Consider the following 20,601-nt stretch of genomic DNA (forward strand, 5'->3'; position numbering starts at 1 on the left):
TCAAGATGGCTTGTGATTTCCAACTTGAATGTGCAGTAATGTATCAATAAGATATGGTCGATTCGACCACAAAATCAGGTACTGTAATCGCTATTTAATTATTCTGATTAATTAAGTGGTGAATCACGTATGTGGAACTTGCAATTAGAAGAAACATTGAGAATAAAAGGGCGGAAATCGTTGCTTGAATTCTCAATGTTTGATTTCAATGTTCATTTGACTTTTATGATAATGGTGTTATGTATATTTGATTTAATTTATATTTGATTTAATTTAATTGTTTGTTTGTTAGTTTTAATTTTTTTTATTCCATTATATGTTATTGTAATGTAACTTTATTTACTAGAGTTGACATTTTCCAGAAAATCAGTTCAGTTCTCTTTGACCTTACTGTTTTTCATAAACTAATAATATAAACTTTGTAGTTAATGCTGACCTAGTTCATGACCTTGATTCAGAAATCAGTGAGAGATGAAGTAAACAACTTTGTTTATTTTCTCCTTATTCTTTCTCAGACTAAGAGTCATAAAGTGAAATCGACGGCATCCTGGGAGTACGTGATGTTAGGCATGTAAAAAGCTTCTATCTTGTTCTAGAAACATGACCGTGTGACCCTCATACGGGAATCTGTTTTGCGTTTTAAATTAGTGTATAACTCTTTTCTATGGAGAATTTAGGGCAGTCGAGTTTTAAACCATTGACACTTAAAGGTTTCTGCTGTGATCAGTTGGAGTTGGATTTTTAAATTTTCCTCATATCATTTGGATTCCAAGAGATTATTTTTCGCTGGAACTACCTGTGCTCTAAATTAATTCTTTGACAAGGACAGTTATCGAAATTTACAAAGAATTCAAACACTGGAATATTATTTTCTTTGATTCAACAAAGTAATGTTGACACATCTGTACGACGCTGACTACAGCATACGTCATCGTTTCCCATTTTGGATTTCATCGGGATCCGAACTAAGTTTCATTAGGACTTCTTATTACTAGAACTTCTAGTTTTTAATTATTAGGTTATTCTTGCATTACTTTTGGATTTGATTCGTAAAACCGTAAGTTCTTTTTCTCAGTTTTACCTTGTTTTTATAGGGAAATAAATTACTTGTTAAAGTTTACAAAGCTTGTTGTATTCACTCTTTTCTTTTACGTTTTGTACGAGCCTAAACGTAATAATGGCGTTGTGTCTATTTTTCCGAGGCTTAATTAGGCTTTCTGCTTATCACATTGCGTTCATTTTCTAGATGACACTGCCAGTTTATAGAAGATTATAAGTTGAGGAAGAACATATTGATTACTTTTTCGCATCATATGAATAACAGGCGATCCTCGTCAGAAGAGATTAATTAAGTGATCCTCAGGTAAAACCGCCATAGTACAACGACCTTAGCAATTTATTTCGTGCTAATTATTATCTTATCTTTCTTGATGGAAAGAAAACACTTGACATTGATGTTGATGATAATCATCTTTTCTGTAGATGTAACATATTACTGTTTCAGTATCGGTTCTTGCAAACCTGCGATATAAAGGGAACTTATACTGAACAAAAACGCATTAAGCATCATTACTTTTCAAGAGGACCACGTGATAATTAATAGAATACATGCATTAAAACGAATCATTCCGTACACAATTTGTACAAACTTCGATTTTGTAAATTTTCTATCACAAAAGGAAAAACATTATATCAAAAATTCAAAGACATGATTATTATAAATCATCAAAGCAAATAAAAACGTATATATCACTTAGAAAGACCTCTCTCCTTTGACAAATTTGTTTCGAAAAATAGTATCAATATTAAAAAATAATATACAAAAGTGGATTTGAAGCAATATAAATATAATCACTGTGCTAAACCGTTTCTCAGTTCAAGCATTCTCGGTTAGAGATAAGATTGTTTAGTTTAGTTTTGTTTTCAAATCATACGGTTACTTGGCAAAACTTGTAGTAATTATGTAATTTGGTATGGTGTTGTGACACTGACATCTCTGTATTCAGTATCCGTTTGCCACTGCTGACACGAACATATCGTTTACCATTGATGCAGCAGACTGTGTCCGCTTGTTTATACATAGAGATCCAATGCTAGACAACTCTTACGAGATCATATATCGATAAGATCTAATCAAAACAGCCCATCTGGATTATCATTCCTTGTGGGTTTATACTAAAAGACCTCGAGGGATTTTAGACGAGTATCAATCCCCCTTAACTGAATGACATAAATATATAATGAAACTCAAATAATCAATAATCGATTATTGTTTATTTACAAACGATATAGACAAATGGGTTAAAGAACTGATTGATTGCTTCATTGATTTGGTGATAATCGTCTGCACGTTATCACATAAGAAAATTGTTTATCTGTAACGTAATAGGCATAAGAATATAGGATAAGCTCCAGTTAATATAGAGATGGAACAGAGCTCTGATTGCCCAAGGACTTTCGCTTTTTGTGGACAGATGTGCGTCCATCTGTTTCCTAAGAAGTGTTCGTTTATTACTATTTGATTTAGTACTTATCTAAAGTTGTAAAGTATCGTAGATGCTCGCTGAAAAGTCGAAACTATTACATACTGCACGCATATAGAGAGAAAGAGAGAGTTAATTTCGCTAAACATTTGCAGAAGATGGATGTAATCGTGTTAACGAGTGCGAGTTGTGGTCTCTCGTTTCCATTCACTTTCACGTCATTTAATCGTAACTTTAAATAGGCAGATTAGAAACATCCCTTGGTGTTCTGGGTTTTTTTGTTCCAAAGGATAGATATCTGTATTCAAGTAAACTATTCTAAATCTTACCTGGTCAAAGAACTGACTCAGTCATATTAGAAACGTGTGCCGACACAAAGATCAAGTTGTATCTCCATCGTTCCACACCAAAACTGGAAATATTCCCAGAAAGGAAGATGAGACCATTGATTATTTTGGAATCAGTGTTCATAATGAAACCAAACATTTTCTTTTTTCCAGAATGATTCGTCACTAACACTTTCACAAAAGCATAAAACCCGTTTGTATAAGACACTGATTCACACGATTAAAATATCACCTTTCTTTTCTCCTGAAATAATTTCCCTGCGAATCTCACCATCTTAATAGGGGGTCCCGTGTGGCCGAGAGGTCTAAGGCTCCTGCCTTTACAAATTATTGACATCACACCTCTGTCTGCGTGAGTGGTAGTCTTTGTTCAGCCAGCGTGGGTATGTGGGAAAGCGTTCAAGTAGCTTTCCGAGGGTCAGTGGTCCTTTCCGGGTTTCATATATTCTTCCTCCACCAAATATACTGGCTGCCAGGTATAGCCTTACATGTGCTGAAACATGGCGTTGAACGCACAAGATACAAACTCTCCCCTTGAATATATTGTGTCTCGACACATATATGTTCATAACAAAAGCTTCGAAGTGATATTCACGATTAAATTCCAATAAAATGGAAATTCTTGACAAAACCTCGATGTATACGTTCTTTTGTGGTTTTTGGTACTGTCTGAAAAAGAATTGTTTTTCATTCACTCACAGTATAGACTAATGTAGATAAGATGCTTCTGGGATTTGCCTTCCATTTGACTCCCTCAGTTCTAATCCTTCTATTTGTTTTTTCGTATGATAATGGTGTACATTTTTCTGAAGATTTTCAATGTCAAAGACTTTCGGGATCAGAAAGAAAATTAAATATTATTGTATTTTGTTTACGTTGATCCCACCTGTCAAGCCAACTAAAGTTGAATAAGCAACATTTCAATAATGATATTCACAAGCAAGTAGCCATTAAAATTCAATAGTTTATTAACAGATGTAATTTGCTAATATGTTTCTCTCTTTTAAAAAATGATTTGGCATAATGATATATACCATTTGTTCCTTTTTTCCTTTTCATTTTGCAGTATCCTAGCGTAAACATCCCTCCATGAAGGAATGGATGATTCCCTCGAAACACCGTTGTACCAAAATAAACTTGATCATACTCTGCTGAATGCATATTTTTTCCTGTGTCAACTTGAACCATCTTGCTTGGATCTCCAATTGTAAAAGTCCAGTACACTCCTTCTGTAACGTTGAAAAGAAAGACAAACTTGCAGTAAAAGAAAATGCATGGAATTCAGTAAATTAAAATTTTAAGTGAAAATATATAATCATGTGTTAAGTGATAAATCCCAACTGGGATTCTTAGTTACACATCTTTGTGTTTGCATATGGAACTTGTCACAAAAGATGCACATGGAATGCAGATGCGTACCTGACGTGTCAAATTATTGGTAAGGAAGGTGTCTCGCTAGAAATTACGGTCATTTGTTAATTAGAAAATGAGTTTAAATACACCGCTTTGAAAATCAGAGAAGGAATATTGCCACATATTACACAATAAATTGCTATAATATTCATATAATGGTCTTTGCAACATACATGTACAGTTTCCTACCATTAAGATAACTTAACGTTTGCAGATTGCTTTATTCTCGAGGTATGATTACTTTTTTATTCTGGAAAATAGCAAGAGTCCCTCGAGGTGACTAACGCTCTACTTTCCGAAAAGAATTTACAGGAATCAAGATAAGAACATTTCTTTCTCTTAACTGCAGGGTGTTGAAAACATCTCTGATACTTTTGAGCAACAAGATCTGCAAATGTGCAAATGTAGCAGCTACATTGGACGTACGATGGACTTATTTTTCGTTAAGGCCAAACTAACAAAATTACAACCCGTATCTCATATCCATGCAAGAGAATTAGTGACACGATTTTCTGTATGTTCGTTATGGCAGGCTATAATTGAGAGCCTATTGGTACCATTTCTATTCATCACCAACTATAGGTCACGATTAGCCTCCTGCTGAAAAATTAATGTATATATGACCTTTCATTAAGGAGGAATAGCAATCACAAGATGTTTAAGATGGCATCCATGGCGGTCATACTGGATGTAAGTTTTGAACCCGTTTCTTTTGTAGTCAATATAAGTCTTAAGATGAGAATGCAAAGTTGATGAGACTTTCTTGCTAGGAGGTGTAGAAAACGATGTTCAAGTCGCTGCTACTATGGCGGCACAGCTGTTATTGACAACAACGGGAAAACCAAAAACAAGCATTCCGGTGAAAACACCATGCTGATATGACTTTCTTTTTACGAGGATTCGCAATAACAGGACTTTATAGACGGGGGCTTTTGCGCTCATATTGGATGTCAAGACGACACCAACATTATTTAAGACCAAGTAGACATCATAAAAGGTTTGTTTTCTTTTACTGAAAACCCCATGTTGATATACGCATGCATGCGTAGGGATCAAAAGAATATGAAGATTACCGCTGTAGCAATCATGTTGGATAAGCGATTCCGATCTAGGCTGAGCTATACAATCTCATGGAGAAGAAGGTGGTCGTTGCACACAACGCATATATATATATATATATATATATATATATATATATATATATATATATATATATATATATATATATAAAGTGATGTACAAAAGTATTGGTTATTTTTCTGCCCTTAATTTTGCCTCAAGCCGTCAAACTTTTACGATTTCATTGTTAATATATAACATATAATTAAGAATTTGAAAGAAGATTCTGTATGAGGGATTGAAACATTCTTCCTTAATTCATGCATGCAGATTTTCCACCCTAACAATTAAATCATCAGCAAGAACTGAAACAGACTACTCCAATTACATTAATGCAAATTATTCGGCCAATCCCAAAATAACAAAAGCAAACAATAGCAGTCTACGTGAAATTAATAAAATCATATAAACTGTCCCTGACTACAAGATAATAAAAGACAGATTTATGGTGTTTTACAAAGCATATTTTCATCAATAATTTATTTAGCATTCAAATGTTTTCAGCAATAAACATTTATAGCTGATCTACAAATGACGGAGTATTGGAATACCTTGTTAAGTATGGTGTCCCTGAACAATTAAGAAATTACAAATGTTTATGTTCGTATAATTAAATAATACTTTGTATCATTTTTATTATGCACTCAAGGAATTGTACAGAGAGGAAATGGAAACTATTTTACCATTTGTTTTAATTATGCCTCTAAGAGCGGGCGAAATCTTGTGATAACTTTGGAAGCTGCATATATAGGATTTTGAGGGACCATACTTTTTAAAAATAAAATTCATAAACATAAAGGCTCTAAAAGATGACACCGCCAATCATACAAAACTATTTGTTACGCATCAATAAGAAAACAATCGTCATATTTGAAAAAAAATGTTTTTAAATGTTATATAGTCAAAATTTTCATTCCACGATTTAATCTATTGTGCTAAAGGGCAACTGTTCGATTTTCGGAGGGTCCATTTGTCTGCAGGTTCAAAAGTCCGAACTATTTTTATAAAAGCAGTTATATTTTCAGATCATTTTACCCAAAGTTTCGTTATTCCCAAGGTTCTTAAGCTCGAAGAATATTGGGGTAGAAAGACAAAGGTTAATTGTTCATAAGGTTTGTAACGTCGATGAAATTAGTTCTAGAGGTTCACAGTTCGAAGATATCTTATTCCGAAGGATTTTGACAACATACGTTCATTTTTCCGAAGGTCATTAGTCCCAAAATATTTGAAAAAAGGTTTCATGCGTTCGAAGGTTCTTTTCTCCAAAGGTCTTTGAAATTAGAGTCACTGATTTGAATATTCAATTTTTGGACTATAGTTGCATTGGTTCAAATTAGTGTACCTTCGAATCTCTAAGCAATCTCACTACTGAACCGTTATTTCTGATCAATGAACCTTCGGAACATTGAATCCTTCTTTCGGACCAATGAACCTTCGGAACACTGTACGCTTTCATCGAACCAATAAACATTCAAATTAACGTGCCTTCCGACCACCGAACCTTAGAGTCATTTAACCCCTCTCCCGGGTTGATGACTCCTTGAATTAACTAACTTTCGAAACTGTGAGCCTTTCGTTCGTACTATAGAACCTTCGGAAAATCAGAATGCTTCTATATACCACTACCGCCGCTGCTACAACTCAACAACGACTCGACAAAAGCCCACTACCTACAAAATTCATGATATAATAAAATTCAAGTAACTACGCCTTTTGGAAGGATTCACTTAACATTGAACAGTCAGCTACAACACCCTACCACATGCTCACATAAAAGTCGAACAAAAGACAGGGGGATAACAAGCGATGTTTCGAAAATCACTTTGTTATGCAGACCTTGAAGCTGAATCTGCAAGTCAAATATATCCTGATATGTGTAATGTCCACGAAATCATCTCAGGGGCAAAATAATTTAAAAGCTATTGTAAATCTATACCAACTTGCATTTCGTTAAATATTCCGAGTAGCGACCACTGTGGTCAGTATCGCTTAATGTGTATCAGTTACTATTCAAAAACATACAGTAGTAACTAAGTTACATTACCCTAGGATTTATAGGATCGGAGACAAAGAAAAAATGAAAAAATATGCATTTTGAATAGCTTTTAGAAGGATAGACGGCCACTCGACAAAGGGTAATGCAATGTGTGTGGGGGGGTGTCTTTATTTGAGCAAAGGGAGATGACATTTAAAAATGAAATTCGAGAAATATCTGAGATAAAGCAAAATGATAGGTGAGATTAATCGAAAGACAGATGGATAGATATATAAGTTTGAATACAGCAAGACCGACATAGTGCTCGATAGTTAATAAATGTTTATGACTTGCATGCAATTCACACAGATAACAGACGCTGCCACCTAAACTAAGATTGGGAAAGTGAGAAAAATGTATGAAACCCAGAATAAATATAATGAGCATAGTCCGACATTGATTATTTAATTGTTTAGAAATAAAATGTTGTGGATGTATTGCAAGTTTATCGATCAGAGAGAAGGACTTCTAATCCAAACTTTTATCTGAGTCAGGTGATGCAGGCTACTTTGTTGTGCCTATAGACAAAGCATTTGGTATTCTGTTGCTTCTGAAACAAGTTTCAAAGTCCTACAAGTTATTTAAAACATACAGCAACCAACCCATCTAGGAAGCGAAAAAAAAAATATTAATTCTTTGCTTTGTTGCAAACTAGCTATATAAAAATATGAGTCTTTTCAAACGATTTACATTCATAAGGAAAAATAGATCTTCATATTTCAGTACCATTAGCTATTGCTTAATTGGAACTAATATTCATTTGTATTATCACGTGTCAAGCGTTTCGTCCGTACGTGGAAATGACCATAACGAAAATCATGTTCCTTCTATTTTGTTTTTGTAGTTTTATTTAATTCTTCATGGTAGCAACGTTGTAAACGTTATTGAGCATACCACTGTAATAATCTGACTCTAGCAAACACCATACATATCAGTTAGTGCGGACGTAATGGTCATTCAGAACATCAAGCAACTGTCACCTTGGAGAGCTAATCCTTTTCCGGAAAGGCGTCATATACACAAAATAAAATACACAATAAGGTAATCAGTTCCAGGGTTGTCGCAAATCGTATCACATTAGTCAGAACAAGAATTAATGAGGCAATTCATAGTAACTGATGTCATGAATGTACTTTTGAATTGTCAGCCTGTCACTACCGACATTTGATAATGCATTTAAAGTACGCTGGGATTTCTGGAATATATTTATCCATGAACCTACCTTACTGATCCTTTAACCTTGAATCAATTCCCAGGTATTTGATGCATTCTATGATGTATATCCAAAAGAAATTGCCGAACATTCTACTCAGCAATATTCCCGCATTAACCGTGCATTAGGATATAATGTTGAAGAAAAAATTCTAAACATTATCAATTACATAAATACGATGTGTTCTTTATGTTAAGAAAAAGTAAGAGATAATCGCATTGTTTAGCTACTGCAGACTGTTGGGTTATTCCGCTGGAAAAGTAGGTACTATTTATAGGAACACATTCAAAACATCTAAATATAGACAAAGGGCTAGGCAGTGCAAGTGCTTAAGGATATGTTTGAATGTTCATGTAGTATTAGAGTGGCCATATAAATTTTTCTTTTTTGGGGGGAGGAGAGATAAGCGGGCTGGGATTTATTTCAGCCGTGAAAGTTTATTTTCTTTGCACTCAAGAATATAACTAATATGATGGATATAATGTATTATATTTACTATGAATCAGAGCAAGAACATATTAAGCCATTGAAGAGGCCGTACTTTCTTTATCAAAAGAACCCAGGTCCGACCCAGCCAACATAAAATTGGTCGGTCCGTAACTATATCTGAGACAGAATTTGCTATAATATGAATGACTAATGTTTAAGAGTAACTGGATGAATCATTAAACAAACAGCACATGGTGCACATTTAGTATAGTTTACCTGACAAAACAAATGAAAGGGGGAGGAGGCCACTTGATTATAGTAAAGATTGAGATCTATAGCAGTGTTACAGTTTGTTCAAACGCTGCCTATCCATTCGAGATTGACCTTTTACTTTAGTGTATTTTATCGGAAGGAGAGGGGGTACGGCTGGAATTTGTGTGAGAGAAAAAATCCTGTACTCAAATAGCTAAAGAACCTCGAATAATTAACATTCTTTCTCTGATTTATAACAACAAAAAACCATATCCATTATATATATTGTATTAGTTGCAAACATAAATTATTTTGAAGTAAATGGACAAAATAAACTATCGAGGCATGAAAGAAAATTACGCGCACACTCTATCCATGTCCTAAAACTAAATTTTCGGACCCTAAGTTGTGATGTTTCTCTTTTTATGTTATTTAATCGATTCCAATTGACTCCTACTATTACTTCTAATATCTTACACGTTCAGTAACTACATAGAAATTAATACGTAATTTGTGTATGTTAGACCCAGACCAATCCATGTTGAGAAGAGGGGACTGAGTAGTCGGGTGGTCTGAGGCACACGCCTTTCATATAATATCACTTACATCACACCTTTATCCCCGTGCGTTCGATTCTCGGCGTGGCCAACGTAGGTATGTGTGAATGTCATACAGTAACTTCCCGTATTTCGATGGTTGTTCCCGGGGTTTTCCCGGATACTTCCAACCTCCAGTATGCTGTCCCAATATACAGGGCACAATATATAGTTTATTGTGTGCAGAAAAATGGTTTAAACCCATAGAAAACAACAATGTACAAACTCACAAGCTGCAGTATTGTCCGATTCCAATGAAACACAAATAATACTATATATATATATATATATATATATATATATATATATATATATATATATATATATATATATATATACATTGTAAGTTAATAGAATCAAGGATACGTGAATATATGTCTATACTATACCGTGATATGATGAAAAACGTGTGCTGTATTGTGATAGAAGAATATAGGAATAATCATTTAACACCAACGATTTACTAATTGACCTGAACTAGTACAGTGAGACCTTTAGCAAGCCTCTTTGATAGCATCCGTCTACTATTTGCAATTATTACAAGGATATATAAACAGTCCAACGTTTACCCTTCTGCTCATGCGCGAGTCAAATTGCGAACGAAAAACGATGTTTCTAACACAACTAGGCAGTATCTTATTGAAAGATGACCGGGGATTTGATCTACCAACTGAATTACTTGACTCTCAGACTTGGTGCAAGAAGAAATGTTGCAGGAAGAGAAGTATTAACGCACTAGCACTACAATAAAACGTCGATCATCTGGGAGACAGGTTTTGTCCCGCTGCTTAATTTATTTTCGATTACTGATAATATACATAATAGCTTTGGTCCGTATGATAAAAAAAGACCGGGAAAGTAGATTATTTATTTCGACCTTATTACTGAAGTAGGCGTAGAAGAACCACTGAGTAGTATGATTTTAGTGATATTATATGTAAACATAATATAAATGGCAGCAGCAATAGTAATAGTAGTAGTAGTATGGTAAAGGTAAAAATGTATATAACAATAGTATGTGTTGATGTAATAGGTAAGGTACAAATAACAGTAATAGTAGTAGCAGCAGCAGAAGAAGGAGAAGATCCAGTACAGTAGTTGATTTTTTAGTAATAGTATGTTAAATGGCCTTGCCTAGAGCCGGTGGTTCCCATTAGGCAGACAAAGCACCAACCTAGGGAAACAAAAAGATAGGGAACCGCAGACTTTAAAGATTGAAAGTTTAAAAATATTTGTATTTATTTTGTGATAAAAACATAATAACAAGAAAAAAACTCTATTTAAATGTCATCATTATTTAATAGCGTAAAGTTCTTAGAAGTCTCTGATTTTAAGGATTTGTCGTGATCAAAAGGGAGGGGGCACTCTGCTAATGTCATTGGACTGCAAAACCATATATCCATCACTGCCTAGAGGTGCACTGACAATCAGTCGAGAACCACGTAAACTGATCTGAATAATTACACGTACCATATGTCTGTTAAACTTTTGGTCTGAACTATCTGGATTCTACCCCACCTAACCCCCCCCCCCCCCCCCCCCCGTATAAGAGAATCTATTCATCAGTGTATGAATCAGTAAGACATTTAAACGAATAATATAGCTTTAGATGTATGAAAAAAATTACGATGCTTAAGACGTTTTACGTGACATGAAGTAGGACGATAACTGGACAATAATGTATGACCAATACTGCATTTGCAAAATTTGTCGAAATAAGTAAATAAATTGTGTTTCTCGTTAACAGTAAAAGTAGGACAATGTTAAAGAAAGATGAAGGATATGTAAGAATATAATATAATTAGCCTTTCTCACCTTGACGGAAGACTAACAAGATATATCGTGCTTGGCTGAAAATGCTTTGAAGTACGCAAGTAGTATAGTGGGAAAATCTAGGGACAATGGGACTTACCATTAAAAACAGGGTCCCGTCACTCTGGGGACAATGGGAAAGTTATCATTTTAGGCCAGTCTGGGGACACTGTGAAATTAACATAGAGGATTTTAACATGGGAAGGACAAAAGTATTGGGCGTGTCTAGGGACAATAGGAACATACATTACAGGTAAGGTGACGTCACGGTACCGACGATTAGCAGCAACGTAGCAAGGGGCTGACCACAATCGGGACCAAATAGCGAGAAAAAGCCTAGAACGTTTGGGCGAGACAGAGACAGAGATAACACATACAACAGACAAACATACAAACAACTATGCAACCGACTAAACAATTTTTTAGGCAAACAAAACCACATCTTTTCGAGGCATATGAGTAGCCCTCAAAAGCGTCTTTGATTGTTTTCGTTAACATCATTCCGTTATCATAGGAGGCAAAACATAAGTATTCTTCCCTTCCTCAATCATCTTCTGACTTATGAACCGTAGATGAGAACTCTCTTCAAACAGCCTTGTATCTTCACATACATTCTTCTTTTTCAAACGCTCGTATCGGTGATCCGGATAATTGTCCATGATGATCTGACATACATGGGTAAGAGTAGATGATTCTACATGTGTCTACATCTTGTGACGAGAACATGTGAATGGAGACTTAAATGGCTATGCGTAGGTTGATACCGGATAAATCCGGAAAATTGCAACGAGTAAAACAATTTTTTAAACAGTTAGTCGAGAAGAATATTTTGTGCAAAAACTAGATGGTAGGAAATATACAGGGGATACCATGGCACCAGAAGAAAAAAATTCCAAAATATATAGTGTACTAACGTGAAGAAACTAATTTAACTTATATACAGGATTTCGACAATACGAAACTAGTGTCCACAGTTTCTAACTCAGTATTATATGCACAAGCACATATCTGCGTCCATATGAAACCTTTAAAAAAATGTGATCTAAAAACAAAAACAAATTATGTTCATTTAAGGTAAAATTAGTAGATCATTTGCTTCACGTTTAGTCAAATGTCGGCTGCTAATATAGAAATAAAACATATGATTTATTTTACGCAAACGTCAATAGGTGTAGGTTAATCGGTGTCGGTAGTATAGATTTGTATAAACTGCGTATGACATTGATCCAAAATTGAAGATCATTATTAGCAATGTAGACGATATGTTTCTGTGAGAGCTCAGTTGGACTTAACCATCACACTTATATACGACCTTAAAAGGGAGAAGAGATATTTTTACCACAATCGAAGCTTATAAAATGTATTAAACAGAGGCGAAATGGATAATTCGTGTGCGTGTAATGCGTTAACAGGAAAATTAAATAAAATATGGGTGCATGTCGGGCCTGAATATTTCCTATCGTACACAGGGCCGGCGTCAGACCCGGCCAGACTATCTGGCGCCCTAGGCAAGGTTAGATTCTGGCGCCCCCTCCCCACGAAAAATATCAATTTTAGAATTTATAAACAATAAAAAAAAATTAAAATACGCCCCCGGAAATCAGCGCGTTAGGCGGCTGCCTAGTTTACCTATATGGTAGCGCCGGCCCTGATATTCGTACATAGATATCCGCCGCTCAAAAGGAACAAAGATATTTGCCTAAATGGGTCAAGAGCAACCCAAACCATCACGGAGTCAAAGGGGACAAGAGAGCCACACCAACAACACTCTAAGACATGCCTTAATCCTAGGGTATAATTTTGATCCCCTATTGGCCCTAAATTCGAAGGTGTTCTCTTACTGCAATATTGAATAGGCTTGAATTTCTTTGCCTATGTTGGTGCATAGATAGAGAATAAGAGTAAGAAGGATTTATTTTAAATGGGTAAGTATACATGGGTATCCTAACCCTTTGCCGCCAGGTGCAGTAGGATCTGATGGTTGGGGGTTTCAGACGACCTTATTGATGTAAAATTATTAGAATGTCAGTATAATTATGAGAACATTCATTATTATTTATAAATCAGCCTATGCAACGTTGTGTTGCTGGGTCGGACCATTTGGGTTTGTAACCTCCGCACAAATGATTATAGACAGGGGCGAAAGAGATATTCTGTATAAGATTAAGGTTTTCACTGTACACCATTTCTTTTACAGAAAACAGTGTTGAATGAGAGGTGTTAGTAATTGAACTAGTTAGTAGAGTATTAATAGTAACTTGTTGAATTGCAGTCCTACGACAAAAGGTGTTTGGTTCACTCAAACCAAGCAATTTAAATCAACTTCTTTTTCATCACACTGTCAAAAAACTAAACAAGACTGGCAATCTAAACATCTCCACCAGCTTCGGTAACAAGATACCTCCATACGAGGATAAAAGGTCTATGTTCAATCATTCTAGTACAAAAGAGAGAGAGAGAGAGAGAGAGAGAGAGAGAGAGAGAGAATTTATTACGACGATATTGATACTTATAATTATCTTGCAATTTTGTATGAATGTTTTGTTTTATTATTATCGAGGTTTTCTCTACTGTTCGAATTACCAGATTGCAGAGACTGTAGTACACTGAGGAAATCGCTGATAATTTATATTTATTTTGCTTTTGTGGTTGAATACATTTTAATGCTTCATGGATTGCCCAAAAGTGCATAGTATATATGAAGCAGCCATAGGAGGGACTTTACCCCCCCCCCCCCGAATTACCACCGTCACTGTAGTTCTCTTTGATTTAGATGACTTGTAGACATCTGTAAATAACCCCCGTCTATTTCTTAGAGAAGTTTCGCCCTCATTAACAATGGTTTTACTTGTTTCGTCACGTACGTTAATACATTTAGGTTCATGTCTAAGGGGGAGCAGCAGGCTCGGGACCAATTATTGACTAATTTTTTTTTTTTTGGAATCTCTCAGTTACGAATCTAGTACGGTACCAAAGGAGGAGTTCCACTCTTCTTAGATGTATTGGTGGTTCTCCTAGTAAAACTTGTAGTTCTTCCCCGGCTGTACTTTTGAGCGCACCGGTATGTATATAAAGAGCTTTATATTGACCAGTGTCCAGATTCGGTAACAATACTGGACAAGCTGAGCCATAAGCATAACGTCAATAATCTATCTTTGATCTATATAAAGTTCGTTTTATTTTAGGTTCCTTAGGAGATTCAGATCCTGCCACATCTTATAGTCCAGGGGTTTCAAAGTCAAACAGCCCTGGGGCCAGTATGAGGGCATTTTCGATGGCCCAAGGGCCACAACACCTTTGTTATCTCTCATGACACCTTGTGGGCCACAAGATACCGTTGGCGGGTCACATGCAGCCCGTGGTCAACGTCTTTGAGACCTCTGTTCTAATCAATTATGTTATATAAGTTTTCCATGTAAGGTCCTCATCAAAAGCATGCCCATGAAACTGGATACCTTTCCAAATGATATTTCTGTATTGTTAAGTCTGCACGTTGGATGTTTCCTACGTGTTGTACGTTTAGGAGAGAATAATACTCCTATAGTCTTCCCCAGGGTAAGAATACAGCCCCATTTATCGGTCCATCGACCAGTCCTATTCAGACCCGATTGCAGCTCGCCACAACCGATTCACTTAAAGGGTTGCCAACTTCCTAGATTCCGCTGTCATCAGCAAACTGTGAAATGTGTATGGGAGATTGGTCTACTGACTGTTCAGTGGCATCCATCATGATGTTATGCAAGGTGGAACTTCCCGTGGAGGTGCCATTTTCCAGATATAATATGTCTGATAATGGATCTCCCACTCTTGTTTTTAATTGACGACCAGTTATAAACTTGTTTATAAATTAGTATATGAGGTCATGTAATCCATAGTTGTTTAATTTCGCAATTAGGCACATAGTCCGTGTTAGATCATATCCTTTTTCAAGGTTGAGCGAAACTGAGATTAGTTTACGGTCACATTTCCTCATTGCTTTGAATGTCAATTTAAGGCTTGATTCAAACTTTATTAGTTGATTTAGTGCTGCCCTTGATTGCGGAAGCCTCTCTGGTTGTTGGATAATTATTACTTTCTAAATGATGATTTAGCCTATTGTTAATCAGTGCCTCCACTATTTCGCATATGTTATATGTTAGTGAAACTGAACAGTATACGTTTAGGTGTGCAAGATCCTGTCCTGATTTCGGGACAGGAATAAATATAACCTGCATCCAATTTAGAGTAATTTCTCCCGATCTTTAGATTACATTTTGTAGGCCTAATATCACAAGTTTAACTTTTTCAGAATGAATCTGATATATTTCAAATTCCACTTATCCTCTTTCTGGAGACGTTTATTTTCCTGTTAAGTGCCCTTCTCAAGTTATGGATAGTGAACTCGATGTTTAAATGATTTGTTTGTGGTCCATGATCAGCGAACAGACGGGGCTATTTTTGTTCTATCTTTTTCCAGTGATTTTGGAATTTGACAGAGTAGTTGGAATTACTGCTCATCCCTTCAAAATGCTTTCCAGATTTATTTGATTTGTCTTTATTTGTTAGGCCACCAGAACTTGTTTGGCATTTGTTTTCATGTTAAATGATGAAAATAACCCTTTGATGTATTCTGTTGTACGGTGGATATGACATTTTAGCTGATTTTCCTTAGTTAATATAGTAAGAGATCTAATTTTAGTCTGGTGGCATTGTGAAATCGGGTTTCCAAACCAAAATTGAACCCCTTAGGTATTTCAGGACTGTGGTCCAAACATTAAGCGGCTGTCTTTTTCTTCTTTAATCTACGGTGCGCTCCATGGTAAGATCCGCTGGTCCGGTAAAGCCTCGAATACATTAAGATGAGTCAACTGTTCTGCTGATCAGATGAGTGATCTGTTCTGTGGCTTCAATAAGGAGTCTAGGAGTAGTGTTGGTACGCCTCTTAATAGTACTGCGTGAGGATACATACCACGTATTTCCATTGCTGAGGTCTTGGCTTCCTTATGTTTAATTCTTGCAGTCATTAATGGCTCGCTCTAAGCCAAGATCCACAAGTCGTTGCCATTCGGGGCCGTTATACGTTCCGTGAACTATATTCTCTGTCTCGCCCGTCCCTTGTTGAGCTGGAGATCGTACTTCTGCTTCTGCCTCAGCCATGACTTAAGCTTTTTCTTGGGCAGGTTCTCTGTCTTGTAATGTCGAGAAGGCTTAATGGCCCGTATTGGCGGGGTAGGAACCACTGTATGAGATCGCAGCTATACTGTTAAAATGCCATGTCTTGTATTTTATGCTTCTTTTGTGACATTCTCGAAGGATTTACTCCACGCGAAATTTCTCAGACTTTTCTTTCTTTTCTTGAATTTAGGTCGCATGCGCCCTTTCGGCATGAGCGACCGGTTAATACCCACACCGTCTTTTGTGTCAATATATCACGTGGAAGGGAAGCCAATCCTCATCTTAATTGCTATATCCAACCGGTGAAAAACGGACGGGGGACACGGGAGGCGCCCCAACATCTGAAGGCCTCCGATATCCATGGGTAAATTATGCTAGATGAGGCCAAAACAAGATCAAATTGTTATTCTTGAATGAATTTGAAAACGGAATCTCTGTGGCATGTCGGCAGAGTAAAATTTTCTCAGTCCCGCACTATTAGCAGCGTAGAGATATCAACAATGGTTTCTATTTGTTTTAAGTTTTAATTTGTACCAATTTTACTGTATGCGCAGCTGGGCCTTATGATTTTGGAGGTAGCCAACTTATACCAATTTTAAGGTAAGTGACTTATACTAATTGTTAGATTCCATGGTTGTGCATTTTACGTTTTAAGTTGGTGTTCGGCATTGTGCGAGGAGGACTGATAATATTGTGCTTCACCACCTTATATTTAGTAAATTTGGGAGCTCACTCCTTTATCAGCTATATATTAGGTGCGACATTGTGCAGCCGGGCCTGATGGTCTTGGGGTTTGACCACCTTATGGTATTTATATTTGGGTTCTTATCTCCTATGCCTAATTTATGAATCTTTGTTCTAATTTTGGGGACCGCACCAATCAATGTAGGATAAAAGTCTGAAGCATTACTTTCGGAGCTTAAGTGAATATTTGATATAGGTTAGTATTTCATGGTGCTGTATCTGATGCATATAATTGTGTTGAGTTGTACATGTTAATTTGGTGTCAAGTTTTGTTGGCCTTTACTTAGTTGCATTGCGCATAACCAAATGTGCTACCTTACGGCACTACGTAGGATTTGCAGGGCATGATGTCACAGCCATTACAAGTTCCACCTACGCGTACTCTCACGGTTGAGGGGGGAGAACCGAGTTGTCTGAATGTCACTGGGATGTTCCTGTGTTTATTAAAAAATTTAACCAGTCGGACCTATGTCATAAAACGCCATTCTATCAGCTAGACGTAGTATGTTTAAAGTCAGCCATTTTAAACCCGAACAGCTAAATTTAATTCAGGTATACGTTGCATTATTAAAGGGTAGGTAATGTTCGAGATCTTATAATTCAGTGCTATTATTTTTATCGGATACAGATTCATGTATGAGCCTGGTTATTACAATGCTAATTTCGTGCGTTGACTCTGACGAAATGACTTAATATATATCGAAGCAAATTCGTGTGCGTGTATGCGTTAAGTTGGTTGTTACATTAATAATTAACCGTGTCTTGTGGACTACGCAATTATAATAATTAAATTTTAGCGCATTTTGGAGAGGCAGTTATATATAATCCTACCGTGTTCACAGTTGTATATAAATTATGCACTTTGAGACCATTGGTGAGAGGTCATACAATGTTCATATCTGTGTTTTAAATTCTAAATATTGACCATATTTGTTTAGAAGTTATATACGTTGATTCTTGTTTGATTACCTGTTTAAGATGTATGTTCTGATTAGACTCTGTTAGGAACGGTACCTTTTGCTGATATCAATTACTGTTACATCCATTGATGGACTTTATGTTCATGAGTGTGTGGTCAGATTCATTAGTCGTTCAACTACATCATAAATAAACATCTTATTCACGACATTTCTTTCAGTGTCTTGCTAAATCTAATGCGAATCCAGCTTCATCCTGTTGCAAACATACATGTTTATATATTATATTATATTATATTATATTATATTATGTCATGTTATGTTATGTTATGTTATGTTATGTTATGTTATATTATATTATATTATATTATATTATATTATATTATATACAATGAAACATCAAAACATCAAACAAATACTATATTGGATTGTATCCCACAAATGTGTCGTCACAAGATAAATCTCTTCCGCACGCACACATATCTACTATATAGTTCAGTCGTAGTTGATATCTTTAATTACCTTCATCTGATGCTGAACATATTTTACAATTTATGCAGGTCTCCTCTTTTGTATATACAGCGAAATCCCGCAACTTTCAACACGTTAGACTAGTATAAACGCCGAACATTGTAGTCATGGCTTAATCTTTACAAATCTGTAAAGAGCAATTAATAATAAAGATATTTTGTTTCATCAACAACTCTCTCTCTCTCTCTCTCTCTCTCTCTCTCTCTCTCCATCTACCTCCTTTTGATTGTCCTTCCTCATCTTTATCAAATAACATCTGTCATTAATATAAAGAAGACTATAAATTGGAGTGCTTTATATATGTTGAAGAACACTTTGAAACTCAGAACGGTTTGTGTATGATAGGTACCGCATTTGTTGACAACTGATCAAAAAATGACTATGAGGTACTCAATGTAGCACTGCTGTTACTTTAAATATAAATATTTTCCACCCTGTAAGGGCTGCAGGCTAATGGGAGAGTGTGGCGAATATATAGTTCTCAAAAGGCTAACAAAAATATTACGCATTACAATATATACAATGGTACATCAGTCCTGTTTAATAGGAGCGTGTCCAAACATACATACAATCGGACAGCTTCACAAGTCATGGATTCATTCAAATATTTTGGATGACATTGGATTAAGGTGCGGAACGGAGCCTGATCATTGAAAATACACAATGGTGTTAAGGTAATTAAATAATCACTAAATCACGTGACATAATAGAATGCAGTATCATACCACCATTATATAACTTTGCATTGAACTCAGTTGTGGTCCAACATTAAATTCCAACAGTATATCATCGTAATAAAACATTTCAACGATACTAGAGATTCTTATATTTCTTGTAGTAGTTGGGAGTAGTCAGTTTCAAACGTTAGTTAATAATGGATTTATTCCACTTGTTACTCTTTAAATTTAGACTGGTTAACTAGATCAGCATAGCAGTATACTAATATAAGGTCAGGAACTGTTTTCTTGTCTTAGGTATAAAAAAAATTACTTCGAAGACACATTTCACTTAACTGTTCGTTAGATTTTACACTTTATAAAAGCGTTCGTGGCAAATTAGACTCCAGAACAGAAAAGGGTTGATATCGATATATAACAGGGTACATACATTCACAACAATTTATAATTATTGCATTCCCACAAGGCATTCGTGCAGAATCGTCAAGGAATCTACAGTGAAGGTTATAAAGAAATTAATAGGAATCTTTATTTACACACAATTTTAAAAATTTTAGCAAATGGAATCTTAACACACAATATACAGAAGCTCCATTCCTTTTTGTTAAAAAGTAATCATTTTTGTTAAAAGAGCGATCTAATTGCATTAGCATATAATACAATGACTTACATATAATTGTGCAAGATAGTTCCCAAAAGAAATTTACCATTTGAAATCGATATAGGTAAAATAATTCGCCACTGTGCAGATAAAAAAACCTATCAGCTCTTTTTGACCCGTTTTGTCCTCTGGAACACTAGCTAAATCTCTATAGTTTCCAATGTGAACGAGTGTCCTCGAGGATCGCTTTATTAATTCCCTTGATCGTTCTCCAGTCT

General features: G+C 35.7%; 1 protein-coding gene across 6 annotated transcripts in view; it reads right to left on the reverse strand.

Moving 5' to 3' along the window:
- The window catches only part of LOC149786508 (putative inhibitor of apoptosis), an 80,599-nt gene extending 70,189 nt beyond the window's left edge, over positions 1–10,410 (reverse strand). For 3 of the 6 annotated variants that reach the window (XR_016424938.1, XM_089977001.1, XM_089976992.1), the window contains exons 1-2: positions 8,620–8,831; positions 2,813–4,059 (exon numbers count right to left, since the gene is read on the reverse strand). The gene's annotated coding sequence lies outside the window, so the exon portion shown is untranslated. Of the gene's footprint in view, positions 1–2,812; positions 4,060–8,619; positions 8,832–9,897; positions 10,041–10,276 lie in introns of those variants that run through there. The other 3 variants (XM_089976996.1, XM_089976995.1, XM_089976993.1) reach the window with 3 other exon arrangements.
- Positions 10,411–20,601: the final 10,191 nt, after the last annotated feature.

This window comes from Sinohyriopsis cumingii, chromosome 12 (genome assembly GCF_028554795.1).
Source record: "Sinohyriopsis cumingii isolate HCF-2022 chromosome 12, ASM2855479v2, whole genome shotgun sequence".
Classification (NCBI taxonomy): Eukaryota; Metazoa; Mollusca; class Bivalvia; order Unionida; family Unionidae; genus Sinohyriopsis; species Sinohyriopsis cumingii.